Genomic DNA, 8,352 nt, shown 5'->3' with positions numbered 1-8,352 from the left:
CACAATCACAGTGCTCTTCTTGATACAGCTCTGACCTCAGGGACAGCGGAAGATTCCCTGGGGTTGTACACAGGTGGGGGTCAGTCTCTCTGATCACCAGGGGAATGTAGTAAACAAGAGAAACAAATCACACCTTTATCTCTGCCAGCCACAGGTATGTTTCTGCAATGCCAATGTATTTCCTCATCTCCGAAGTCACACACCAAAGCTCAAGATGGCTGCACCCATCTGGTCAGTCGGCACAGGTCACCACTTTCTCCTTTATTGCCACGTCTACGCAGCTCTCTCTCCTAGCAAGCATTCAGTCCACGTCTCTATCCCTTCTAGGACTATCATCTGCATCGGTTTCATTTGGTTTTCTGTGTCTTTGTTATAGAGGGTCTATATAGCCCTCTGTCTTATCTACCATATTGCTGCCTCCCTCATTTCTATCTTTTTTCCCCTCAATCACTTCATAAGCACGTGAAAGCTGAGCCAGTGTATGTTGTTGTTGTTGTGAAGTGCCATCGAGTCGGTTCTGACCCATAGTGACCTTGTACAGGGTTTCCAAGGAGCAGCTGGTGAGCTTGAACTGCCAACTTTGCAGTTCAAATGGCTTTGCAGTCTAATGCATTAACCCACAGTGCCACAGGAGGACTTGAGCAGTGTATGCAAAAAGCAAAAGAAGAACTGATGCCTTTGAATTCTGGTGTTGTTGAAGAATATTGAATATATCTAGGACTAACAGAAGAATCGACGTCTTTCTTGGAACACACACAACCAGAATGTTCCTTAGAAGCAAGATCTGTGAGATAACATCTCATATTATCTGGAGGAACTTGTGCACTCATGTTTAGTAAAACAGAAGAATCTCATATTTCATAGGGGGTTCACCAAAAGAGAAAGGTGCTCCATGAAATTCAGTGTCTGTAACATGGGGCCAACTGCTATCTTGTTTATGACAAGAAAGCATCCATTGATCTGAAAACCTCCATTACAACTACTGGCTCTCCCTAACCACATAGCCACTACGATGAACCAAGAGCCAAAAAAGTTAGTATGTCTCAACTATTGCCACCAGATCCATATCCTCAAAGCCTGCTGTAATCTTCAGCTACAAAATGAGAGCTCTATACACTGCCTCTTAATAAAACAGAGTACTAACTCTGTCCTCCCTCTCAATACACATACACACAGCCCCTTGACTGCTGATATCAACTGAAACTGCAGAAACATGGCTTCTACTTCTTTTCCACTTCCTAAATCCCACCTGAGTGTATGTGCTTGTCTAAAACTGGGTCACACCTGGAAACTTACCTGCACAGGAGTCTGAGATAAGCATCTTCAACTCTGCCAATACAAGAAGACATGTTGGGCACCAACCCTTAATTTCCAGTACAGCCTGTCAGATAGTCTTCCAGCAGAACTCCTCTACTATGGCTCCCTGTACACATGGTTTTACCATGGTGGCAGCACTGCCTGCCCGGCAGGTAAGGAAGCGCACAGAGGAAGCGCTGACTGCTTCTCAAACCTGGGCATTTCCAAAAATGCAGGTTTCCTGCAGTTTGCTCCAGTGGAAGCTGCTTTATATCCCAAAGGCGGAATAGGTATCCTCCTTGCTCCTTATTGTCACTTCCACACCATTTCTTCTCCTCTCTCTTTCAAAAATCTCAAACCCGTGAAACCCAGATCACACACGTCAATACTCTTCAGTTGAGTCCTAGTCCAGGCCCCGCCAAGATGCCAGCCTATCACTCCTTGCTCAAGGACCCTCACACCAAACTCATCAAAAACATGGCACTGCTCCCTATCAGAGGTTAGGTCAAAGGATCCGCCCCTCAAGAGACAAACGATAGAGATATTATGGATGAGGTCATCTATTATTTCAAGGCCAATGTCTTCTTCAAAAACTATGAAATTAAGAATGAAGCGGATAAGACCTTAATATATATGACTTTCTACATTTCTGAATGCCTAAAGAAACTCCTGGTGTGGTACTGTAGGATAAGCACTGACTATGAACCCCAAAGTCAGCAGTTCAGACCCGCCAGCTGCTCCTCGGAAACCCTCTACAGGGTTGCTCAGAGTAGCAGCCAACTCAACAGCATTGAACAACAATACAAAGGAACTCCAGAAGTGCAATTCCAAGAGCCACAGTGAGAAAGAAATGTACATGCTGGGCAACACTGATTTCCCATGTGTGGAGAGCCCAGGTTCCCACTTAATGCCATTTATTCAAACAAACAGGAAGACACATGATGACAACCTACTTACAGCAGCTAAGACAAGAGACCAGACTGAGAAAGTTTTTGACCCTCAGAATGACAAACCTAGAAAGTGGTGGACTTGCTTTGGGAAGAGAAAATTTCTGCACAAGTGTCTTTCAGGATCTGGACAATAAAGGGAACTAGGGCACTGTCTCCACAGTCGTGGGCAGCAAGAGGTACACAGTCCTTTGACTTCACTTCATAAAGTTTTTTACGGAAGAGAGAAGAGAGCATGTCATTGCTTGAAAACTGCTTTATCAAGAATCTAAAGAGTTTATGGGTGATTAGATTATTATTATTTGGGTAGTATTAAGCTGGAGCTTAATAATAAGTGATAATAAAGACATTTTTAACATTCTCTGTCAAAAATAAATAAATAAAAGCGTAGGACCCTGTCATCTCAATACCCATTCTACCAACTTTGCTAGGATAACTCATGTATACTGCCTGGCCTTCTGTTACATGGATGACCAATCCTGCCTCCTATATGAACTATTTCTACTTCTTCATTTCTTACATTCTCTATGTACCTCAGTCCAGTGAGGGTGAATTGTGCTGAACCCACTCCTGTCAAAGTCACCAGTGACTTAATTATTTATTTATTTGTTGCTATGCTGGTGTGGCACTATCGGTTAATGTGCTGGACTGCAAAGTCAGTTTGAACCACAAAGTCAGTGAGTGGTTCAAGCTCACCAGTTGCTCCTTAGAAACCCCATACAGGATTTCTATGGATTGGAATTGACTCAACGGCGCCTTACAATAATAATGTGCTCATGATGGAGTCCTGGTGTGGTGCTGTAGGACAAGCATTGGACTGCTAATTATAGGGTGGTAGTTCAAACCCACCAGCAGCTCCTTGGAAACCCTATACAAAGTCACTGTGAGTCAGAACCAACTCAACAACAACAACATACTCTTCATACTCATTTGAGGCATGGGACGCCTCAGTCCTATCCCCTGCCCCAAATAGCTCCTGTATGCTCTGGAGAATGTTACCTTTGCTGTCTAAATTTATGATTATATTTCCTTCCAAAGACATTCCAGACTCAACTGAATACCGAGGCTCAGATGACCACACACACAAATCTATAGTGGTCCCTAGTCTCTTCAGGAGTCCCCTGTGGTGGGGTTAGGGAAGATGAGACAAAACTAACTTCATACTGTTTTGGAGTCTTCCTACCAGAGGCAAACTGCCAAGCCAAATATTCCTCTTTGTGTACAGCCATAAACTTATCCAAAACCAGATTTTTAGAAAGTAGAAATTTAACAAGGACTAGAAGAGACTTGGTGCCATACAATCTATCCCTCTCACTTTTGTAGAGAAGTTATGTGAGGCCCTGAGATATAAGAGACTTACCCAAGGTCACACAGACAAGACAAGGTAATACTGCTGCCTTGGGAAAGAGTCCTTCAGTACATAAGAGCTTATTATATACACTGGGAGCCAACTTACCATAGTGATTATCTTTGGTGGACTTCCCTAGAAGTGGAGTCTCAGAGGTGATTGTGGAAAAGTGTCTTATTAAAGCATTGATCTCAGAAGAAATCTGTATGGGACGGAAGGAGGATAGGAAAGTGGGAAAAGTTAAATGTGGGTATACTTTATATGAAGTCTAGCTTTAACCTGATCCTACAGGGAGATCTAGAGGAAAAATTGTATCTCAGAACTCAAAGTACCTTAAAACAGGAGAGTGAAACTTTTCTATTTCTGCATCCACTAGTCATTGCCAACAGGCTGTTCTAAGGTGGGGTCATTATGCCCACGTACTGTGCCTCCAGGTGAAGTGTATCTAGAGTCTGAAGGGGCAGGGTTTGAAGGTTTCAGGTATGAGCTATAAGCAGCAATACTTGCAGCAGTTGGGGGTGGTGGATGGGTAAAAAGATCCCAGGGAATCTGGGTGGGGCACTGACCATGTCCACTACAACGGTTAAAAAAAACTATGGCTCCCAGCAAAACTGGGACTTAATGTCAGCTGTGTAACCTTGTGCAAGTCACCCCACTTCTCAAAGCTTCTGTTCCAAAATCTGAAAATTAGGGAAATAATACTCACTCTTAGGGTTGTTGTGAGCTCTCAATGAGCTAATGCATGTGAGGTACTTAGCTTAGATGCTGCATTAGCTATTACTGTAATTATTAGTCATTATTTTTAATAATGGAGTTCTGGAGTGGTGATGTGGGTTAATGTACTGGACTGCAAGGTCAATTTGAACCACACAAGGTTAGCAGTTCAAACTCATGAGGTGCTCCTTGAAAATCCTATACAGGGTCACAAATGAGTTGGAACCAACTCAATGGCACTTAACAACAACAACAATTATTAAAAATGTTATTAGTATACAAGCAGTTCCTGGATTATGAATGAGATCCATTCCTAAATGCAGCTTTTAGTCTATGTAAATCTTTAAGTCAAATTTGTAGGTACATCAGAACAAATGCATATGGTTATTATTTAGCCTTACTTTAGTGCAAGAATAGGCTCGAAGCCTTCTTAATTATTCAAAAACTGCATGTACAAGTGAAGATGATCATGATGAAGAATTTGTTACAAGTAGGGGTTAGTTCAATCACTTCGAAATTAGGACAAATTTACTTAACAAAAGGGCAAGTCTGAGTTGTCCATAAATTCCTAACCCAGGGGCTTAGTGTAATTATTATAAGTAACTATAAAGATGATAAAAGTGGATGACCCAAAAGAAAAACAGAACCTATGTGAAGGCATCATCCATTTCTTATTATCCAAAGGAAGTGGACATAGATTGTCCACATCTCAACCACAAAATTTGAATTATCCAAGGAGTGGCATTATTTTTATCCACAGTGAATGAAAATGCGTTCCTTTGGTGCTCCCAGCTCACCACTGAGATAATTAACCAGAAGCAATTACAGTGCACTTGGCAAATTGCAGCTTTGCCCTCTTTGCAAGGGACATGTTTTATTTATACTTCCTCCCTTGTGGCTTGCTGATTGATCACATTCCAAGTTCAATATTTAAAGGTAAGTTGCTGACATGGACTTACCTGGGTTTCCCTCAGGGCTGAACTGGGGTTTGAGTAAGAAATCTCCCTATGCCTTTATGAGAGCAGCCACCCCTCTGACCAATAGCACACCTGGGTAGATGACAATGCCCCAATGCCAGGCACATTTGCAGAGACTCCCTTGTCAAGCATCACCAGTAAATAAAGGCAATGCCCTGAACTAGAGACCTCATCTCCTCTGCCTGATGTTCAATTTCAGTACTGCAGTAAGCCAACACACTTTTAGAATATTGAATTGACAAAAAGCTCCCAACAACTGGACTTTAAAAGTAGAGATCCCAGTAATTATATTTCTGGGAATCTGTCCGGAGGACATAATCTGGAATGCGGATTTATGCTGAAATTTATGTATGAGATGGCCATGAAAGCATTACTCCTAACAGTTAGAGATGGAAGGGAAATGAAATGTCCTAACAATTTCAAACGATTTTTCCAGCTGATGATATAGTAGGCACATTAAAATAATATAAACAAAGAGTTTATGGATATAGGAAGATATTAACCAGTGATTTTCCTGTACAATTTTGATTTCCTTTATACAAGGGTAATTCAGAAATTATTGCTACTCAAATTCCAGTTCAAACATGCACGTGTTTATTTAAAACAAAGCATATTTAAACATTTCTATGAGGTCAGTGGGGGGAGCCCGGTGGTTTTGTATGATAAGCACTGAACTTTGACCCACAGGGTCTAAGTCAAGTCTATCAACTGCTCCATGGGAGTAAGATGAGGTTTTCTGCTCCCCCAAAAATGAACAGCCTCAAAAACCACATAAAGGGTCACTATAAATTGGAAGTGATCCCACAGCACTTAACAACATCAGTTGAGGTCAGTGGATGACTTCAGCCAAGTTCTTTCAGTAACACACTTGTCTCCTTGGGGTGCCTTGAAGAAAGAAAAAAATTCCATTAAAACAGTAACTTCCAAGGGGATCTGCTACTGGGTCAGTTCAGTTCAATGTAGAGAGGTGAGCTCAGAAGGTTATGATGACTCTTTGGGGGGCTTCCAAAGGTAATTTTTAATAGATTTTCTTAAAGGACACAGGTTGATCACAGGAATTGTTAGGAACAGAATTAAAGAAAATGGAAAACTGCTTTGGGAAAATCAAGACCAGAAAAGTTGCACCAAGGAATTTTTTTCTAGTATGTACCTGCTCAGCTTTGAGAGTAACAAGGGCTTTTCTACAAGAATTTTATTGGGAAACCTTACCCCATCCACCCTAGAGCTCTGCTCTTGCTCCTTCAATATTTCTTTTGTCTCCAAAACTCAAAGAACATTTAAAAGGAACACTATTTGAGTCTCTTGCAAAGGCCAAATCTGTCATTGTGATGTGGTATAAATCCAATAATTTCTCAGAGAAAAGTTGTTATTGTTGTTAGATGCTGTCCAGTTCTGATTCATAATGACCCTATGCACAACACTGCTTGGTCCTGCACCATCCTCACAACTGTTGTTATATTTGAGCCTATTGCTTCTGCCACGACATCCATCCATTTCATTGGGGGCAGGGGTCTTCCATATTTTTTGCTGACCCACCACTTTACCAAGCATGCCCTTTCGCAGGGGTTGGTTCCTACTGATAACATGTATGAGACTTGAAGTCTCACCATCGTGACTTCTAAAGAACATTTTGACTGCATTTCTGTCAAGACAGATTTATCTATTCTTCTGGCAGTCCATAGTACTTTAAATATTCTTTTCCAACACTATAATTCAAATGCATCAATTCTTCTATGGTCTTCTTTATTAATTGTACAACGTTCATATTCATATATGAGACAACTGAAAATTTCATGGATTGGGTCAAGCACACCTTATCATCACACTGTGATCTTTGCTCTTGAACACTTTAAAGAGATCTAGTGCAGCAGATTTGCTTAGTGAAATAAGTTGTTTGATTTCTTAACTGCTGCATTCACGAGTATTGATTGTGGATCCAAGCAAAATGAAATCTTTGACAATTTCAACAATTTATCATAATGTTATGTATTGGTTGTGAGGATTTTTGTTTTCTTTACATTGGGGTGCAATCCATACTGAAGGCTATAGTTTTTGATCTTCATTAGTAAGTATAAAGTCCTCTTCATTTTCAGCAAGCAAGGTTGTGTCATCTGCATATCACAGGCCATTAATGAATCTTCCTCTAATCCTGATGACATGATCCGCTTCATATAATCCAACTTCTTGGATTATTTACCCAGTATGTTGCTGTTGTTAAGTGCCATTGAGTCAGTTCTTCCTGATGGTAATCCTGTACCGGGTTTCCAAGGAGTGGCTGGTGAGTTTGAACCAGCTCCTTCTCCCATTTCAAACTGACCCTACAGCACAACACCAGGACTACTTTACTCAGCATACAGATTGGAAAACTATGGTGACAGGATACCACCGTGTCAAACACTTTTCCTGATTTTAAATTATTCAGTATCCACTTACTCTGCTCTAATGACTATCTCCTATTCCATGCACAGTTTCCTCATGAGCACAGACAAGTTTTCTGGAATACTCATTCTTTGCAATGTTATCCATAGTTTATTCATGATCCAAATAGTTGAAAGTCTTACATAATCAATGAAGTACAAGTAAGTATCTCTCTGGTTTTCTCTGCTTTCAGCTGAGGTCCATCTGACATCAGTAAAGACCTCTCTAATTCCACATCCTCTTCTGAATCTGGCTTGAATTTCTGCTAGTTCCCTATCGATGGACTGTTGCAACCATTCAATGATTTCCATATTCCGTTGGGGAAGGGTTAGAGAAATGAAAATGTCACCTTCAGAAGCGTATAAACCTATATAAAGGGTATTTCAAGAAACAATAGCTTCAAATTTTGATTTTTTTAAATGACATTTTCAATGATTTTGTAGGAATACTTTTTTAGTTACTCTTGTATATTCCCATCACCACAAAGATTTTACAACCTCAGAAACCCTATATATGGTCACTGTGAATTTGAATTAACTTGACAACACTTAAAAACAACAATAATTTGTATTAATATTTTTATCTATAGAAGCTTGATATTAATACCTTGACAACTAGTGTATTATTAGCATATTAGTAAACAATATTCTTC

At 40.5% G+C, this 8,352-nt stretch overlaps 1 pseudogene; it reads left to right on the top strand.

Annotated features, from left to right (window-relative positions):
• The first annotated feature begins 1,719 nt into the window (after positions 1-1,719).
• LOC102819870 lies at positions 1,720-2,380 on the top strand (annotated as a pseudogene).
• The last annotated feature ends 5,972 nt before the right edge of the window (positions 2,381-8,352 follow it).

Source organism: Chrysochloris asiatica, unplaced genomic scaffold, assembly GCF_000296735.1.
Source record: "Chrysochloris asiatica unplaced genomic scaffold, ChrAsi1.0 scaffold00046, whole genome shotgun sequence".
Lineage (NCBI taxonomy): Eukaryota > Metazoa > Chordata > Mammalia > Afrosoricida > Chrysochloridae > Chrysochloris > Chrysochloris asiatica.
This window is presented reverse-complemented; position numbering and strand designations above follow the sequence as displayed.